The 19469-nt window shown below is 42.2% G+C and overlaps 1 long non-coding RNA gene across 1 annotated transcript in view; it reads right to left on the reverse strand.

Moving 5' to 3' along the window:
- Positions 1-7492: 7492 nt before the first annotated feature.
- LOC120236444 overlaps positions 7493-19469 on the reverse strand; it is a 28619-nt gene continuing 16642 nt past the window's right edge. The window contains exon 3 of the long non-coding RNA XR_005529677.1: positions 7493-7855. This is a non-coding gene — a long non-coding RNA (uncharacterized LOC120236444). The remainder of the gene's footprint in view (positions 7856-19469) is intronic.

The following is a 19469-nucleotide window of genomic DNA, read 5'->3' on the forward strand; positions in this document are numbered from 1 at the left end:
TCTTGGGAAAGGGACTCAACAGCAGCAACCAGCAAAACCAACAGCGGCAGGAAGTCTTTCCTCCTTGGGTCACCATGTGGCCCTGGTTTGCTTTTCAAGGAGCCTCAATTGGGAACAGAAACCCTGGTCACTCCGGTCTGTATTAATAACAATAATGCAGTAGTAATAGAATTGATTTTTCCCTCCTTCAGTGTGTCTGCAAAGTCACCTTGAAACTAGGTAATATGCCACTATCAAGCCCTGAGTCACTGGGGTCACACCCATTTCTCCAACTTTCCACGAGCTGTTGGCCAGGGCAGATGGCCACTTTATTTACTCCCTGGAGCTCTTGCCACTGCCCAACAACAACCCACCCCACTCACCCCCCCACTCCCTATACCGTGACCACAGCTCTAGAGCATATAGAGGGTGATGGTGCAGCCTTAACAATACAAAGACATAACTCTTCCGCCCTGCCACCACCATGTCAAGTTGTGGTCACAGTATGTCCCACCTCAGTTTTCTCTTCACTTCCTTTTGCTTTGTTCACTACCCATCATAATGAACACTGTTATCTAGGAGAAATGAGATGGACTCTGTGAGCAAGTGCTCCCCCATCACTTCTGACTAATCCAAAACCAAGTAGCACACTGTTAGACTCATTACACCAGATCATCGCATGTGGCCCCCGGGTTAGCCTGGCACTCCTGTCTTCAGCACACTTCCCACTTTTTTGGGAATGACCTGGCATATTCCACAGCTTCCTATATCTACTCCCTCTACTTATATATTTCTCTCAGTGTATAAGTAGGATATGTATCTATATACTTAAGGTTATATATTTATAAAATTATATACATGTAACAGGCACATATACTTAATAGAAGAAATGGGACATGCATATACATCTTTGGAGAAATGCATATTCATTTTCTGAAGCCAGATGTATATTTAGTACATGAAACAGAACACCCATATATAGCTACACTCCCCCCACTTATTTTTTAAATTAATTTAAAAAAATTAAACATACCACATTTTATTCTGGGAACTAACATTTGTTGAATATGTAAATATACTGAGAGCTTATACTAAGAGCTATATATATATATTGTTTGATTTTTTTTTTCAATGATCCTGTCCATAGCCCAATGGAGTAGCTATTGGAAACATCCTTTTTGCAGATGAAGAATATGAGGTTCAGAGAGGCTCACCCAAATTCGCAGAGAAAGTAAGTGGCAGAGCTGAACTTGAATCCAGGCCTGTCTGACTCAGGCAGGGGACTGAAGCCCCAGGTCACCCCTACATGCACCCAGAGAATTTTATGCCATGCCCATACAGAGCAGGTACGACGAGAAACCTTGAAGCTCAGAGACCTTTATCGTGATTTGACTCTGGCAAAACGTAAGAGTTTCCTTTAGCTTCCATTGGGCGAAACAGAACATCCAGCAAAAGTAAAAAACAAAAACAAAAACAAAAAAACCCAAAAAAAAACCCCAAACAGTCATCTTCATAAATAATATATGACATATGCATACTTCATGGAAAAAAAGCATTAAAGGTAAATGATTTTATGCCAGTTTCCAATACTTACTGTCCTAAAGTAATCTAATGGAGTTGCCCCTGCCTTATAATGCCAAACTATGGAAAGTTCCATTAATTTCCAGCTTGTTCAACACTCCATGCCTTTGCCTATACTTTGTCTACCTGGAAATCCCATAGCCTCCCTGGGCCACCAGGGAAACAAACCCTTTCACCCTTTAAAATGGAGCTCAAACACCTTCTCATCAAAGCCTTCTCTGACCCTAGCTAACATGTATGTGGTACACAGTGGGAAGAATGAACTGTGCTTGGAAGGTCAGCTATATCATAAGCTGTTGTTTACGCTATCTGAGGGTAAAGGCTGCATTTTTTCCACTATTAATAAGGATAACCATAGTCATAGCAACATCTATATACAGGGATATCATCATTTCTGTGATTTGTCACATCAACCCTCGTAGTCACATTTATCCCTATTTTCAGATGAGGAAATGGAGATGCAGAGAAGTGAAGTAACATACCTAAAGCCACACAGCTATGAAGTAATGGAACCAGTATTCAAACTCAGACTGCCTGCTCTGTATATTCCTGTGGCGGTACACACAGTAGATGAACAATAAATGCTGCCTGAAATAAGTGTGTATTTACTGAAAGCCTCTTATGTTGTGTCCTATCTAATTAACCTCAAGGAGATGGAGTGAGAATGCCCTTCTAGAGCTTGTCCTGAGGCCTCATGACTTACCTAGAAGTCAATATTTCATTATGAGCCCATCATACAGGTCAGTGTAATAATTAATGACTATCTGCTGCTGTGACTGCTTATCGTATTTTAGCTTAATTCCAATAAAATCTAAATGGTCTATTAATTTTCCTAATAAATTTAGATATGGCCTCTGACCACAATCTGGCTTTGATTAGCTAACAAAATATTTGAAGATGGGCCAAGCTAGCTCTTTCAAATATTTCAAGCAAATAACACTTAATTGGATTTAGGATTTTCTGCGTCAGCATATGGCTGTGCTCAGCAGTGAATAAGGGAAAAGGACAGCTTCATAATTGGTCCCCAATGACCCAGAGTTGAGCCACCCTGGGGAGTCAACTAGGTAAGGGTTTGGAAGCCAAATATGACCAAGACAACAAGGACATGGATCCTCAGTTATAAGAAGAGCAGAACTGGAGCAGCAGATGGTACCTTTTAGGAGCACTCACAAGAAGGTTCTAAGAACTGGATGTACACAGTCACCTTTCTGAGACTGCCTGCCCCAAATATGTTCTGAAAGGTCTACACCATTGATGAAAACCCAACATATGGTTTTTTACCCTCCAGAGGCCCAGAAGCAAATGAAGAGAGATGGGAAAATGAGAGTGCTCTTTTACAGGCTTCTTGCATGAATGCCTCCTCTTATCCTACAGGTTTTAGTATAAATATCACTGTAGAGTTCCCCTCCCCCACCTCCCTAAATAAAGGTGACCCCATCATCTCCCTCAATAGGTTCTTTATCACAAAACCCTGTTTAATTTTCTTTATGGCAGATGCTACACTCTGTAATCTTTTATAATTATTTTACATATTTATGTGTCTAATTGTAACCTCCAGAAGGGTAGAGACCTTGGACACGGACACATAGTACATGCTCAATATATATTTGTTGAAGGGGTGAATAATTGATGAATGAGTGATGATGAATTGATGAATGATAAGAGGGCCATATGGAGAATAATCTGGAATAAGAAACAAAAACAACAGATGTACAGCATACCAGGCCTGGTATTCAGACAACTAAGTATGAATCTTGGCATTGTGTGTTGCTAGCTAGATGACCGTAAACAAATTATTTAACCTGTCTGTGCCTCAGTTTCTTCATCTGCAAAATGGGGTTAATATTAGTGCCTCTGAGGTAGAGTAAGAGTACCATATAAGTGCTTGGAGGGTCAGGTATATTATAAACCCTCAGTAGGTAAAACTGTCAGTGCAGTTGCTGGGACACAATTAGTGTTCATGAAAGGTCATTGTCATTATCTTCCTCCTCCTCCTCAGGATATGGAGACACCACCTGCTACAGCCCTGCCTCACTCCTGGGATCTGCCTCTCTAACTTCATCCCACCTCATTTGTGAAACCTCATCTGTGGCACCACACCAACCCTACTCTTCTGGTCTCTGACCCCTTAGGAGACCAGTGATTACATCACATATCCACCAGATATGTCTGGAGTGGACACTCAATCACTGTGGATTGATGAAGTTATTCATGCTAGATTGGCAAACCCAACATTGATTTTGTTCTTGGGGAGAGGGGTCACCTTTCTCCAGCAAGTTTGCATCTTCCATGTCCTGAAATCTACCACATGTGGGCTGGGCTGCATCCACTTCCTTGTAGATCCAAAGCTGTGCATTTTATTATTTATTTTTAAAATAAAGTTTATTTATTTATTTATTTTGAGGGGTGGTAAGGGATAAAATGATGTGTGCACACATGTGCGTGCACCTGCGTGCACACACACACACACACACACACACACAGAAAGAGAGCGAGAGTGAGAGCGAGAGAGAGAGAGAGAATCCCAAGCAGGGGCTCAATCCCACAAACTGTGAGATCATGACCTAAGCCAATATCAAGAGTCAGACACTCAACTGACTGAGCCACCTAGGCACCCCACAACTTTGCATTTTAAAATCCTGTTCCAGACTGTGGCAGGTCCTGTGATGTTGGGAATCAGTGTTCATAAGCACAGCCTATGGGCAGATTATGACCATCCACAACAGCTCATCAAAGCCAAACCATGCCTTCACAGAGATAAAACTCTTCCCTTGACAAACTGAGCCAAACTCCAGTACCCTTCTATGACCATCTAGAATGCATTGCTCATCCCTATGCAAATGTGAAAAGCCAACTGCATTGCCAAAGTCTTTGAAGGGGGGGAGTTATTGACGCAAGTTGGTGACTGTTGTCAGACCTGTCACTTGCAGAGTAAACAAAACAACTGACTCATTAGAGAATGCAAGAGAGATTGTGAGGCTCTAATGGCTTTTGAAGGCAATGAAAGGAAGCAAATGCTTTTCCTTTGGACATAAGCAGAAGAGAAAAATGGAACTATATATCTTCTAGGCTTAAAGTCAGATGTAATGAGGGAGGTATGGACATATTTAACAGGGGAAACTGATCTATGTAGAAAGCCAGAGAAAGTTTCTTGCAGAAGTGGAATTTCGGCTGAAACTTACAAGAGAAATGGCCAGGGGTTGGGGTGGGGGGAAAGAATTTCAAGCTAAAGGAAAAACATGTTGAAAACAACAACGTAGAATAGAACTTGTCCTTAATAAGAAGCTCAGTATAAATGGGCATAGTGAGAAGGAGATAAGGGAAATAAAACTGAAGCAGAATCATATCTTCCATTTATGGATGTCTCAATCAATTTGTGTTACACAAAAACCCTATCGATGGCTTCAACAAGAAACGGTTATCTCTCACAGATCTGGAAGCTGGGCAGCCTTAAGATCAAAGTGCTGGCAGATCTGGGGTCTAATGAGGATGTGCTTCCTGATTTGCAGATGGCTGTCTTCTTGACATGTCTTCACATGGAAGAGAGCAGAGGGGTCTTTAATTTTCTTTTAAATGGCAGTGAGAAGAGGGGTCTTTAAAAGTCTTTTCTTTTCCAAAGGGATACTAATTCTATCACTGGGGCTTCACCTTCATAATCTCCTCTAGACCTAAGTGCCTCTTAAAATCCTCACCTCCTACCTAATACCATTCCACTGTTGGGTTCAGGTTTTAGCACAGGAATTTGGGTGGTGGGGCAGAAACATGAAGTCCATAACAATGGGTTAGGTCTTTTGTTAGGTATTTCATAACTGTTCGCATTGATCTATAGACACAACAAGGTAGGGATGATTTTTCCCATTCTCTAAGTGAGAAACTGAGGTCAGATAATTGTACAACTGAGGTCAGATAATTGTACAACTTGGCCAATTGTTGTACCAGTAGAGAGAGGTAAAGCTGGAGTTGGAAGAAAGGTATACCAATAATGTGATTCCTGTTGGTTTTCCAAGAACCAGAGAGATGAGAATGAATATGTGCCTAAAGGCACGCACAGAGGATGTGACCACTGGGATCCCATGTGACGTGTGAACTTCCATCTTGCTATGAGTCACCATGATAGGATTGTAGCCTCTTGGCTGCTAATAGTTAAGAGATGCCACCAGCCTCTGCCAAGATTTAATATTGGTTTAGCAGTCAGGAGTTAATTAAATGTTAATGTTCAGTCACTTGAAGTTAAACATTAGGAATCTCAGCTTTATTTGTAAGTTTCTGAAGCCATCGTTGAGGTGTTCTGCTTGCCTCCCCCCACTCCTCACCCTTGCTGGGCTCCTGATTCCTCCAGCTGAATCCCCCATTCATAGGCAAACTCATTTCCCTCACCACATGCCTTGACACACAACATTTGACCTGCCTGACAGCCATACTCCTCTAGTGAGAAAATCTAAAAGGCTCAACACACACACATACACACACACACACACACACACACACATACACACACACACACAAACACGGTGACATGGAGTTTCACATAAGGTAAGCCTTACCTATAACATTATAGTTATTTTGGTATTTGAAACATTTTATAGACAACACAGCACTTTCAGGGACATAATTGAATTTGACCTCATGGTGAGATGATGGCAATGATGATAATGATGTTGGGCGAGGAGGAGAGATGGTAGAGGAGGAGGAGAAGGAGGAGGTGAGGCACAGAAGGAGGGAAATGAGGAGAAAGAAAAAGGAAGGGGAAGAAGGACAATTTCTTAAGTGTTTTCTGTACATTTTCATGTAATGCTCCACAAGACAGACAATGTTACCACTCTTATTTTATAGACAAAGAAACCAAACCCCAAAGGGGTTAAATCATATGCTCAAGACCACATATAGAAGGGGATGCCAAGATTGATATTTCAAATGTTTACTCCCTTAACTACAAATGATCATATTATATATGAGGAACAAGTGCAGTTCAGAGAATAAATTTGGACAAGACCCCATAGGTTTTTTTTTTTTACCCATATATGAGGTAATAAATCTCAGAGAGGTTAAATGGCTCACTAGTGTCACACAGCTTGGTGTGAGGATCAGCCAGAGCTGGAATGCTGATTCCTGTCTTCCAGGAGGTGTGTGTGTCTGCATGAATGTGCACACACACAGATCCAGGTTCCCTCCAAGCCCAGAACTCCCCTGGTGAGTAGGATTCCATGGCATCCTTGGCATTTTCCCCAAGTTCCTAGTTGCATTTCAGCTTGGAGTGCTGCTCTTGAGTAGCTAAGTAGTGGGAGAGACTGGGGTGGAGGGGGAGGGGAAAGGCCTTTCCAGAAAGGCAACACCACTTGTACCTGTGTGTTCCTTTCAGAACCCTGGCCAGTGCCATACTGGTTCCAGCAACTTCCAGTGGCAGGAAGCCTGGGCCACAGCACCTACACCAATGTGCTGCATTGAAAATCAGGATAAATCCGCACCAAGGGAGATGTCTAATCAAGGCTCAGGTTTGCATTTCCTTCTCAATGGCATGTTGACAAAACAAGAAAAGACAGAAACAAACATGGTTAAGCTAACTTTCTTTCAGAAGCCAGTCGGTGAGAAGTGAAAATAGGAGAGTGCCCTAGGGCCAGCAGGGAGGAGCCAGCAGGAATATTCAGCACACCAGGGCCATACTGAGGCTGGGATCCTGCCTCTCTTAGCACTTTCCAGAGGCTAAGCTGCAAAGTTAGAGAAAACTGAGGTCAACCCAAAAGAGAGGGGGCCCATGGGGGAAATGTGACTATTAGGACACCTGGACAGCCTGAAGTTTAGAAAGCATGAAGTATATATAGTTGTGGTGCTATCTCTCCAATATATTCAAAAGAACTTAGGAAAGGACTACAGATGGTTAGAACAGGAATAGTAACAGTGCTGCCCATTTATGGAAAAGCCACTCTGTGCCAGGAGTATACACAACATCATTTTTTTCAACAACAGTCTTGCCCCATGGTCTATTTCACAGGCCCTGAGACTGGGATTCCAAGATTTTAAATTACTTGTCCAAGATAACCAGCTATAAGGGTTCAGAAATCATCCTTTCCACGTTGCTTGCTTTACACAGGAGGAAAACAGGCTCCAGGAGGGCAGAGCTGTGCCAAGGTCATCCTGAAAGTCCCAAGCATCCTTAGAACCTCTGAGCCCCAGAGACAATCTCACAAAATCCAGATGGTGACCTCAGTCGACTTGCTGGTTATATTCAAAGTTACCGTTTGGGCCACAGCGACAATCATCATTTTCCTTTCCTCTCCATTTTTAGAGAACAAAATCCCTATAAGTAGAAATCAAGCAAAGGTATTTAGATCAATCAAATATGTCATGGCATTGTGAGATCACTTCCTTTTGAATACATAAGGTCCAATACCTGATGTGACTAACATTTTCTACTCTGCAGAATGAAATCTGGGGCCAGAAATACCTGGATTTGGATGTAGCTCTAGTATTCACTGCTATGAATCTTTGGGCAAGTCACCTAAGTTCTACAAGCCACATTGTTCCTGGAAATGGGAGAGCTAGCCATTCATCCCACATACTTTTGAGTGCTTGCTGCATGTCAAGTGCAGTCGTAGGTGCTGGCAGTAGAGCAGTGAACACCCCAAAACTCAATGTTCTTGGCTGATATCCAAGTGGGTATAACTATAGGACCCTGACTGCAGGTTTTTTTGTGAGGAAAGAAGAGATATTCATGTAAGGGTCTTACAACAGTGCCTCCTGGTAAGCCATGATTTAACAAATCATGTCTGTTCAAATAATATAATTATGAATATTCTGATCACTTTTTTAAATGGGGCCAAGCCACATATTTTTTAAGGCAATAGAGAATATAAAAAAGTAGTTGGCTATATAGTTTGGTGAGCATTTAAGCATGTACTACCTGATGATCTAGGCAATTCAGTATCTAAGAAATATAAAGACGATCCAGCATATACTTCCGCAAAAGTAGCACAGGGTGCTGAGAGTACTTTGGAAGGGCCTCTTGCTGCTGCAAGATATAGTGCTGATGATTCTGGGATATGCCATTTGCCAGGCATTCCACTGGTCTTCCTGCCTCTCATTTTCATGCAGCACCCATGTGGCAGGTGCATTTGTCTCTATTTTACCAAGGAGGGAGCCAAGCCATAGGGAGGGTAAGAAATGTTTTCCCCTGTTAGGGCCAAGATGTGAACCCAAATCCCTAACACCACCAGGGGCATTGTTCTTTTCACTGCATATGTATTGCACTTATGGGAATTATGGGTCATTTAATTTTCTTTTCATCATCTTTTTAAATACTGAGCTTGCTACTTCCGGAGGAAAAGGAGATAATAAAAAAAGCTGTTTGTACTGTCCCATCTTTCTCTGTACCTTTGACATTGAAAAAAGTACGCGGTTGGGGGGAGGCACCTGGGTGGGTGGCTCAGTAGGTTAAGAGTCTGACTCTTGATTTCAGCTTCAGGTCAAGATCTCATGGTTAGTGGGTTCGAGCTCCACATCACTCTCTGTGTTGAGCATGGACCCTGCTTATGATTCTCTCTCCCTCTCTCTCTCTCTGCCCCTCCTATACTCACTCTTTCTCTCTCTCTCAAATATAAACTTTTTTTTAAGTGCAGGGATTTCTCTTTCTTACAAGCCTTTCCCAAATATACTTCATTCTTCCCTCCTTCCTGGGGACACACTAGGCCCCATTTTCCAGCTCCCTTACAGATAGACATGGCCGTGTGACTGAGTTAGGGTGGACGGAGCATGATGGGGAAGGACTGCTGGTCACTCCCCAACCTAGCTGATAAAAACTGTGTATGACACTCTTGCCCTCCTTGGAAGCCTGATGGTGAAGATGAACAACCAGAGAGTGATAGAAGACTGACTTCTAAATAACTACAAGTAACAGCGTACTCATCCCATGTGCCTGGTCACACATCACATGAGAGAGAAATAAACTTTCCCCAAACTAAACCCCTCAGATGCAGAGGTTTATCTATTAAAGCAGCAAACCTTAGCTAGTTTCAATGGCAGGCTCCTTTCCTTAAGGGTAACTATTATTATTAAATTCTACAATCTTGGCACCTAGCAAAGGGCTGGGTGTATAGTAAATTTAGGAAGGCTGGCCTGGTGGTTAGGAGAAGGGGTTTTGGGATCAGATCAGCCTAGATCTGACTACTGGCTCCAACACCTGTGAGCTGTGAGAGACTCTAATTTAAACTTTCTGATCTTCCATCTTCTCATTGGTGAAAGAATGAAAATAACCATACACGGCATAGTCATGCATCTTAAGATATGGTAGGGGAAAATGCTTAGCCTATAGGGAGTACATAATAGGCTCTTAGTAGCTGTAACATACTATTGCTAATACTGCCACTACTGATGATGATGCCATAGTGCTGATCAACTGATTCTGTTCAGTCCCCAACAGTAAGTGCTCGAGACTTGACCCAGAATATATGCACAGTTGTTGCATACATATATAATCACTCACATAAAGATGGGCAAATAAGCGGGCCTGTAAATGTTCTAAAGTGGCTTCTAAATAAAAACAATGATGGCTCTGTCCCTTCTTCACAATCATCTATTGTCACCATCTATAGCTTCTCCTTTTCCATCCCTCCCTTCTCTATACTTCTGTCTCCCTGGGTTCTTAAAAATTATAATTAACTCATACTTTGGACTCTCAGGATTATAAGGTATTATAGGATGGTAGAGCTAAGACAAATGCTTTAATTCACCAGCTGCCATGTATTTAATTAGAGATTCTGAAGAGTCCTCCTTACACAGATATGCCTTCCTAGCTCTTGCTGCGTGAGAGTGAGGGAGAGTGAGGGAGAGCGAGAAGGCTTTGTGCACAAGGACTCTAGGACTCTGAAACTTTTGGCTAGCATGGACTACTAGTCTGTCACATGAGCATCAGCTGGAAGCAGAGCAGGTTAGCTGTCAGCCCTCTGTCATGTGTTGCAGGCACACTTAGATGTCTTGAATGAGGTTCTATTTCCCTGGAGCACAGGAAAGCCCTGCACATGGTGGTGGAATGGGATGGGGGATAATCAAAGGTCCAAATTGCTTCTGGGGCCTCTTGTATTTTTATCTTTTTAATTGTTCTTATAATCTGGGAAGGGGTGGAGCAAAAGGCATTTGGCTCTCACTGACAAGATAGGTCTCACAATGCTTGGTTTGTGTTTGTGCATGCACACATGTGTGTGTCTCACACTCGCTAATGAAGTTGGCAGTTTGATAAATAGGGTTTATGTTTGCTCTTGCAGAGGAAAACCATTGCTCTCCAAAAAAATGCTTTTGTTGCACAAAGTGACTCTAATAATGACAATATTTAATAAAATTAAAATCCAGGTTGTAAACAGAAAAGCTGACAGACTTGTCGATTCTTTTCCCTGTCTGGAGCAAACAGTGAGTTTCTGGCCAACACCAGAGACCTGAGTTGCAGTTCCAGAGTGCGGTCAAACTAAGTATCATATTTTGAGTAGTCAAATTGACAGTGAGGAATAGGGGTTCACAAACAATCTTCCCAAGATTGTTTCACACTGCAGACTGAGGCCATGTGTCTCCTCTTCCTATCCTCCTGGCAGGGATAGAGACAATGTCCTCTTCCGATGCTTAGAGTCAAGGCATCTTGGGGTTGAGTCCATTGCTGACTCCTGCAGTTCCTTCCCAATTCTTTCAATGAAGCCAATGTCCTACCACAGAACATCTAAGTCCTCACTGAGTTTGAACACTACAATCCTGGCATAGAGTCCCTTCCCAATGTTGCTTAACAGCTCTTACCAGTGTGTACATTCCATTAGATCTTCTCAGGAAGTTATCTTCACTGAACCTTGAATATCACAGGCTCACTCTACCTGCATCCTTGTGCTAATGGTGTAATGGTCTCCTGTGCTGCCCTTTCCATCCCCTCCGTTTTGCCAAACCACACTCTCCAGGATCCCACTCTCTGCCACCTCATCCACAAAGTTCTTAAGTATCTTCCTCTGCTTCAGTAGTCACATATAATTATTTATAATTTTATTTTTTCTTTGTTGTGTATCCTGTCTTCCCACCTAAATCATAAAGCCTTTGAGGATATGAGACAGGTTTATACACTGCTGTCCTGTCATGGATAAGCATGGTCATGGTGAGCCCACCCCAAATTCCAAAACCTAAGTGTTCCGCTGCCTGATTTATAGAGAGGGTTACACTGCATCTCCTAGGGCATAAACTCACAGATAACTTCTTGCTGAGAAGCTTCTCTGTGTGTTGGAGAACACCTCTGATATTCATTAGAACCAGGTCCCCAAGGAACAGAATCCAAGACAGTTGTGTCATTATTATGTGTACTTGCTCCCTTTTCTCCCACTGAAAGGCCTTGTACAGTCACTACAAGGTCTTCTTTACTAAGAGAACTATCATTAACTCCTCTTGTTTCATCCTACCTTTCTGACCCCTTTCCATTCCTTCTCTCCCACCATTCCCAGATGAGGCCAAACACCAATTTCACACTGTCATCTCATTAATAGACTGATATGAAGCTAGTCAAACGTGAAATGGGCTTCAGTGAGTATGTCCAGCCAGGCAAGAGAGAAAGCATCATTAAAGATAATGTCCAGGTTTGGGAATTGGGCAATGGACATGATAAGACTGAATTTCATCCCAGGGCAAGACAGATGGGGAGACTATGAAGAAAATGGAGGGATCATCCATGGAGCCCTGTTATCCTCATGGGTAAATAACAGAACCTCTGGAGTCAAGTTTTGCTCTCAACTTACAGGTATGCCAGAATCTTCTCAAGTCTGAAAAACATATTGACTATCTCTTCATTATGGTCCCCGTTACTTTCTCTTTCTATCACTTATTTGCATATCTGAGTTTCTTTCTTGATTGTGACTTCCCTATGGGAAGGAGGTCATCTCATTGGCAACCTGAATCCTGAGAAGCTAGCACACAACCTGCAACTCTGTAGGTTTGTTGAACGAATGAATGAGCAAGTGAGTGGAGTAGGTAGGGTTAATCTGAAGCCTATTCTCAGACTTCTCCTCCCTTAACTTTTGGTCCCTGTCTTTGAAAAAACATTCATTTTTTAAATTAAAAGATGAACAAATGCAAATTAGAAATAATCTGTAGGTATCATTTTGGACTAACTCAATTAATGAAAATATTCCTAAAGCAACAACACCCAATGCTGTCAAGCCTGCATGGGAAATGCCATAGGTACTACATTGGTGGCAGACTGGTAAAGCTCTCCGGAAATCAATAAATCCTTCATTTACTAATTTAACAAACATGTACCGAGGGCCTACTGTGTCCTAGGCACTGGACTAGGTATGAGGGATTTAAGAGGGTAAAAATACAGGATCCCATCTTGATGTAGAAACACACAATGATCAAGTAGTCACAAAACTTGTGTGAGTAAGAGAAGAAAGAATGCATCAAAGACAGCTAGAAGGGGCCCCCAACATGGACATGGGAGGTCCAGGATGGGTTTCCCCCAGAGCTAAGAGCCAAACTGAGATCTCAAGGTTGATCAGCAGTTTGCCTAGGAGGAGGAGGAAGGGAAGCCCATGAAAACGAGAAAAACATGCTTCATTTGAGACAAAGAGAAGAATATAGGAAGGGGATGGGTCATATGTGGTATGAAGATTGAGTAACATAAGTGATTCCAAGTCAACAAGGGTTCCGAAAACTTTTTCAAGGACTTTGGGGACTCCTAAGGGTGGTAGGACCTTTACAGTGAGATGTTATGACCAGACAAGCCCAATGGGAAGAGTGGTCTTCACCCAATGGAGAAGCGACAGGAGGAGATAGGCATGAGTGTGGGGAATGGAAGTAGGATGTGGTTTCAGTAACTCAGAAGAGAGATCATGTTAGCCTGAGCCAAGGTAGTAGCAGTAAGAATTTATTCAAGACAGATTTATTCAAGAAATTGGAGACATTACTGGGAGAACCTGGTAGTTTACAGGATGTGAGAAGTATAGGAGAGGATTATCACATAGGAGGAGTTGGGGTAGGGGGTGCATTCATTGAGAAGAGAACATAGAAAGGTGGACAGGGAATAGCAAGGGCCATTGGATATCCCATCTCTTTTTCCTCCTGGGGATTTCTCTTAGGAAGAATTTTAGTAAAAGGTAAAAGCCATAGGATGTAAAGTATGTGTGACAACGCAATCTATAAAAACTGGACAACAATGTACATGTCCAATAATGATAGTGCTTATTATATGCCAAGCATTGTTCTGAGTGTTTGACACAGAGAAACTCATTTCATCCTTACAACAACCCTATAAAGTAACTCCTGTGTTGACTCCTACCTCACAGATGAGCAACCAAGGCACAGAGCCAGGATATGGACTAGAGGGTCAGCCTCCTTAGTGCCTAGTTATACTACCTCTCTCCATCATGGGGAGGTTTCGGTAAGAAACCACACATTGAACACATCAGCAGGCTTGAATCTTAGACAGCCACTAAACAATCATTAAGGTAATTCCATGGAAACAAGGAAAATGTGTCTAGTGTATCATTAAATAAAAAATCAGGGGAAATGGTGTGTAAAGGCTGAAAATAATTATATTAAAAGATGTGCACACATGGGTCAGATCTGGAGGATAATTTAGCATGATGTACACAGATGTGCTCTTCAGGTGATGGGATTAGGGTGATTTTTATAATCAATTTTCCATTACTATTGGTGATACCTATCTTTTATCTAATGAAAAAGTTAAAACAAGACACAAAAAACATGTTTGAGTTATATATAATGCCAATTTATGAAGTAGAAAAACAGGCACAACTAATCTATAGACAAAGAAATCACAACAGTGGTTGCCTTAGGTCTGGGCACCCTAGATTGTCTGGGGGCATGAGATACTTTCTTGGTGGGGGAGGAAAATGTCCTACAGATAGGTTTAGATGATGGTCACCCAGGTATCTTTTTGTCAAAACCCACTGAACTGTATTTTGAGATTTCACTCTATGTAAGCTGTAATGTTTACTGTATATAAACAGTGCCTCAGTTTTTAAAATAGTACAGGGAGTATTACAGCTAATTTTATGTATCAACTTGACTGGATCAGGGGATGTCCAGATATTTGGTTAAACATTATTTCTGGGCGTGTCTATGAGGATGTTCCAGATAAGATTACACATTTAAATCAGTAGATTCAGAATATGGCCCTCCGTGAAGGTGGTGGGCATCATCCAATCCTTTGGGGGCCTGAAGAGAACAAAAGTCAGAGGATGGAAGGATTTGCCGTCTCTCTTCTACCTCCCTGAGCTGGGACATCTCATCTCATCTTCTGCCCTAGGATTGCGATTTATACCACTGACTCCCATGATTCTCAGACCTTCAGATTTGGACTGAATTAACTACCAGCTTGCCTGGATGTCCAGCTTGCAGATATGACATGGTGGGACTTCTCAGCCTCCATAGCCATACAAGCCAATGCACAGGGACAGTCAAAACAAAGACTTCCATTTTGTCATTTCCTTCTTCTCTCTAATCTATCAATGCCATCCAAAGCAACAGCCCATTTCTCTACCCAGTGTTCTCCTTATACAAAAGGTAATTTCAATGGGGTAGCACAATTCCCTAAAACGGGGGTCCTCCACCAGGCCAATTCCAGCCTGCCACCAGTTTTTTTTTTAATGTTGTATTTATTTTTGAGAGAGGTAGAGACAGAATGAGCAGAGGAGAGTCAGAGAGAGGGGGAGACACAGAATCCGAAGACAGGATCCAGGCTCTGAGCTAGCTGTCAGCACAGAGCCTGAAACAGGGCTCAAACCCACAAACTGTGAGATTATGACCTGAGCCAAGTCAGACGCCCAACTGACTGAGCCACCCAGGTGCCCCCAGTTTTTTTTTTAATAAACAAAATTTAATTGGAACACAAGCCACATCCATTTGCTGATATGTCTATGGTTGCTTTCACAATACAATGCAGAATTGAGGTGTTGCAAAAAGACCATGTAACAGATAAAGCCCAAAGTTTTTGCTATGTGGATCTTACAGAAAAAGCTTGCCAATTCCATCCCTAGAGAATGTATGGAAATATATAGGAGTGTTTGAGGTTGTTACAGTGACTGATGGGACGTTACTACTGTATTTACTGAGTACACTTACTTTACTGTCTAATGAAGAAGCACCCTGCCCTGACCAGCTCTAGTAATAGTGACCCCACTGAGAAACTCACTTTCCAAGCAGGTTCAGAACCTAGAAGAGGAAGCTACAGTCAAGACTCATGCTTCCACACAAATTAAAACTTTGCAAAATTTCATTTCCCCCACTTAGATGCACTGTTCTCCCCCCCACTTTTTTTTTCTATCTTTAGGCAAGAAGCATCAGAAAAGCACCCACCTCTTAGCTTCCTTAACTTTATCTAACTTTGCAGTTACTGTTTGACAGCTTTTCTTACAGGTTCCCTTAGGACCTAGTTTTAGAATCAAGAAGAAGTGTTTTAAAAGTTGCCAAACCCAAGTTTAACAGAAGGAGACAGAAATACCCACCAGCGTTCTAACTTGTTTAATCACACATTCTCCACCTCTCCCAAGTGGGACTGAGAGAGGGTGTTCTGCTTTTCCCATCAGAATCAGCACTTCAGAGTTTGCAAAACACTTTCTGGATGCAATAGATGCAGCTGTGTGTGATAGACTGCATGGATAGCGTAACTCTCCGTTTTAAAGAAAAAGAGAAGGAGTGATTTGCTCACAGGTAAGGGGGTAAACTTAACTTAAATTGGGTATGTTGCCTTTGAGTTTGGAGGTCTTTCTCAGGAGATGCCTGTTAAAATTGTACTCAAGCAATTTAACAGCAGAATCCCAGAAATACTGCAGCCTTTCAAGAGCATATCAGACCACAGAAAGGGATGGGAAGTAGGACAGGATTCAGCCTGTTTTGCTTGTGAATGCTTACATGTCTGTCTTTGTAGTAAACTCAGCACATTGAGGGCTGAGCTATGTCTTATTCATTTTCATCTCTTTGCATTCCAATGTCTAGTAACATACATGATACATAACAGGCATGTAATAAATGTTGAATGAACACATAAATGAACAGAATTCATTTCATCCTCTCTATCTTTTTCTTTACCAAGAAGAAATCAGAAGATGATAGCAAACCACAAAGAAAATTAAAATGCTAGCTAACTTATTTGTAAGATACCCAGTGCTCTTCCAAACATATATACATCTTTACTCACTGATTCACTTTAACAGCATCTGAGTTTGGTACTATTCTCATTTCCATTTACTTTGCAAAGGAGAAGACTAAAGACCAGGCAAGTTAGAAAACTGACCTAAGATCACAGGGTAGGGAAGCAGAAAAGCTGGCATTTGAACTCAGGCCTGGTAGTTTCTGGTACCGGGACTCAAAATGACGATTATTCTGCATTCAATGCTAAACGCTGGGGCGATGCAATCCCATCATCCCATTCAGCCATTCAGTTGGGGGGGGGTAGGCATTCCTTTTATAAGATGGATGTATTTTCAATGGAATCCACCCTTAACCCAGGGAAACAGAGAAGGAAGACTGCTCAATTTGTCAGCATTCATATGAAGCAACTCTCTCCAGAAAAGTCCCTGCAGAGCTGTAGGAATATGTGGATACATGGATATTTGATCCTGTAGTTTCAATAAAACAGAACTTGGGCCCCACACTATGTGATAAATGGTTCAATAAGTAGGGTAATATAATGCAGTCAGAAAGAAATACATTTTTACGTGCCAAATGGAACTGTATAACACCAGCAACAGCTTGGGCGATCATCTAATGAAAATGCTTTTGTGCTGGGTTGGAAATGAAGGGGTGAGGAACACTCATGTTTGGAAGTTTAACAACTGTGTATGTCTTAACTTCTTGCAATTTAAATTCAAGATAAACTGAGCAGTTTAGAGGCAGATACTATCAGAGGGACTAGGCCCAGAGAGGTCTGTGCAAGGGGTGAGGGAGAGGAGAAAAAGCCAAAGTACTGTCATTTCTTGAAAAGTAGGCATGCGACTTATTTTCAAATTCACCCTGAACTTATTAAAATATTTTTACTTCAGGGGCGTCTGAGTGGCTCAGTCAGTTAAGCATCTGACTTCAGCTCAGGTCATGATCTCACGGTTTGTGATGCTGGGCCCCACGTCGGGCTCTGTGCTGACAGATCAAGGCCTGAAGGCTGCTTCAGATTCTGTGTCTCACTCTTGCTGCCCCTACCCTGCTCATATTCTCTCTCTCCCCCTAAGAATAAACAAAATTAAAAAAAAATATCTTAAGTTCACGTCTTGATAGTGACTGATAGCATGATCAGCTAAACTCAAAATTGAGAGCCTAGGTTTTTCTGGTAAGAGTTTTTCATCTCGACAAACCAGTGATTATTTAATATATCTTTGTTAAATAAGGCAATGATTAAAGAAAGAAAGAATGAAAAAAACTGTTAAGTGCCTCATATGCCTGATGTTGAAACTTGTATCGTGTTTAACTTCCATATGAATCCTATGAGATAGATATAAATAATAGCTCTATTTTTGAGATGGAAAAACTGAGGCACTGGGAGGGCTTGAGTTTTAAGTGACTGAGTGGACAGTTACAACTCACACTCAGGAGAATTGTTCTGATCACCTCTTATTCACCCCGTTGGTAAAGGCGGGCTCCTCTGACCTAAATAGTACAAAAAAGGGTGCCTGGGTGGCTCAGTCGGTTGAGCATTTGACTTTGCCTCAGGTCATGATCTCAGGATTCATGGGTTTGAGCCCCTCATTGGGCTCTGTGCTGACCTCTTGGAGCCTGGAGCCTGCACCAGATTCTGTGTCTCCCTCTCTCTGCCCCTCTGCCTCTTGTGCTATCTCTCTCTGTCTCTCAAATACAAATAAACATTAAAAATTTTAAAAATAGTATGAAAAGGCCTAACACACGGCACCCCACAGGGGACAGATGAGACCAACAACGCTTGGCGGTCACATATACTCACAGCCCCAGAAAGCTAAGTGCAACCATGTGAAGGTTGCACTCACAGCAGAGGCAACCATCCAGGGGCTGCAGAACATAAGCCCTGTAGTGACAAGAGTGTGAGATGGCCCTTGCTCGCACAGGATGATGTGCCTAGTTTGTCGGAATAATTCCACAGGCTGGCAGGGAGATGACACCCATTAGGTTGAGGACCAGTTGGAGTACAGATGATCCAGCTGACAAGGGAACTAACCAGGTGGAGAGCCTCTCCTGCTGGGTGGAGGGACATGTCTGGTAAGAAGAGGGGAATTCTGAGTTAGATCTTTAGGGTCCTGTGAGGCTCAAAGATGTCCCCCAAAATGCATAAAGTTTCAGGTCTTAGGGCACCTGGATGGTTTAGTGGGTTAAGTGTCTGAATTTTTTATTTCTGCTCAGGTCATGATCTCACACGTTGTGAGATCAAGCCCCTCACTGGGCTCAGTGCTGAGCATGTGCCTGCTTGGGATTCTCTCTCTACCCTCCCTCACTCATGCACACACTCTCTTCCTCCCTCTCTGTCTCTCAAAATAAATAAAGAAACATTAAAAAGTAATTCAGATCTTAGACTACATGGGTGACTTTGGATCAGCAACTCACAATCAATGCATTATTGCCATTCCTCCCCACCTTTCTTGATTTATCTTCCCATGTCTTGTATAAATATACACACCCTCTTCCTCCATTACTTCAACAAAGAAAAAAGGGCAGGTATGAAAAGGTGGAATGAGCATCTTATTGGAATCGGGACCAGTAGGTAAGTGCTCGGGTCCTAGTTCTGCTGTCCAGGAGCTCTAGAATTATAAGCCTTTGTTTTCTCTGCAGAATGAGAATGCTACCATTTCTACTTCAAATGGTGGTTCTAAGATTAAGTGAAATAAAAGAAAGTCTTTTAAAAAGCAATTTGAGTGAACGACTGACTACTTATAAGCATGACTCTCATCATCTCTGTATTTCTTTGACCCCAGGGGAAT

This window comes from Hyaena hyaena, unplaced genomic scaffold (assembly GCF_003009895.1).
Source record: "Hyaena hyaena isolate Hyena2069 unplaced genomic scaffold, ASM300989v1 scaffold_155, whole genome shotgun sequence".
Lineage (NCBI taxonomy): Eukaryota > Metazoa > Chordata > Mammalia > Carnivora > Hyaenidae > Hyaena > Hyaena hyaena.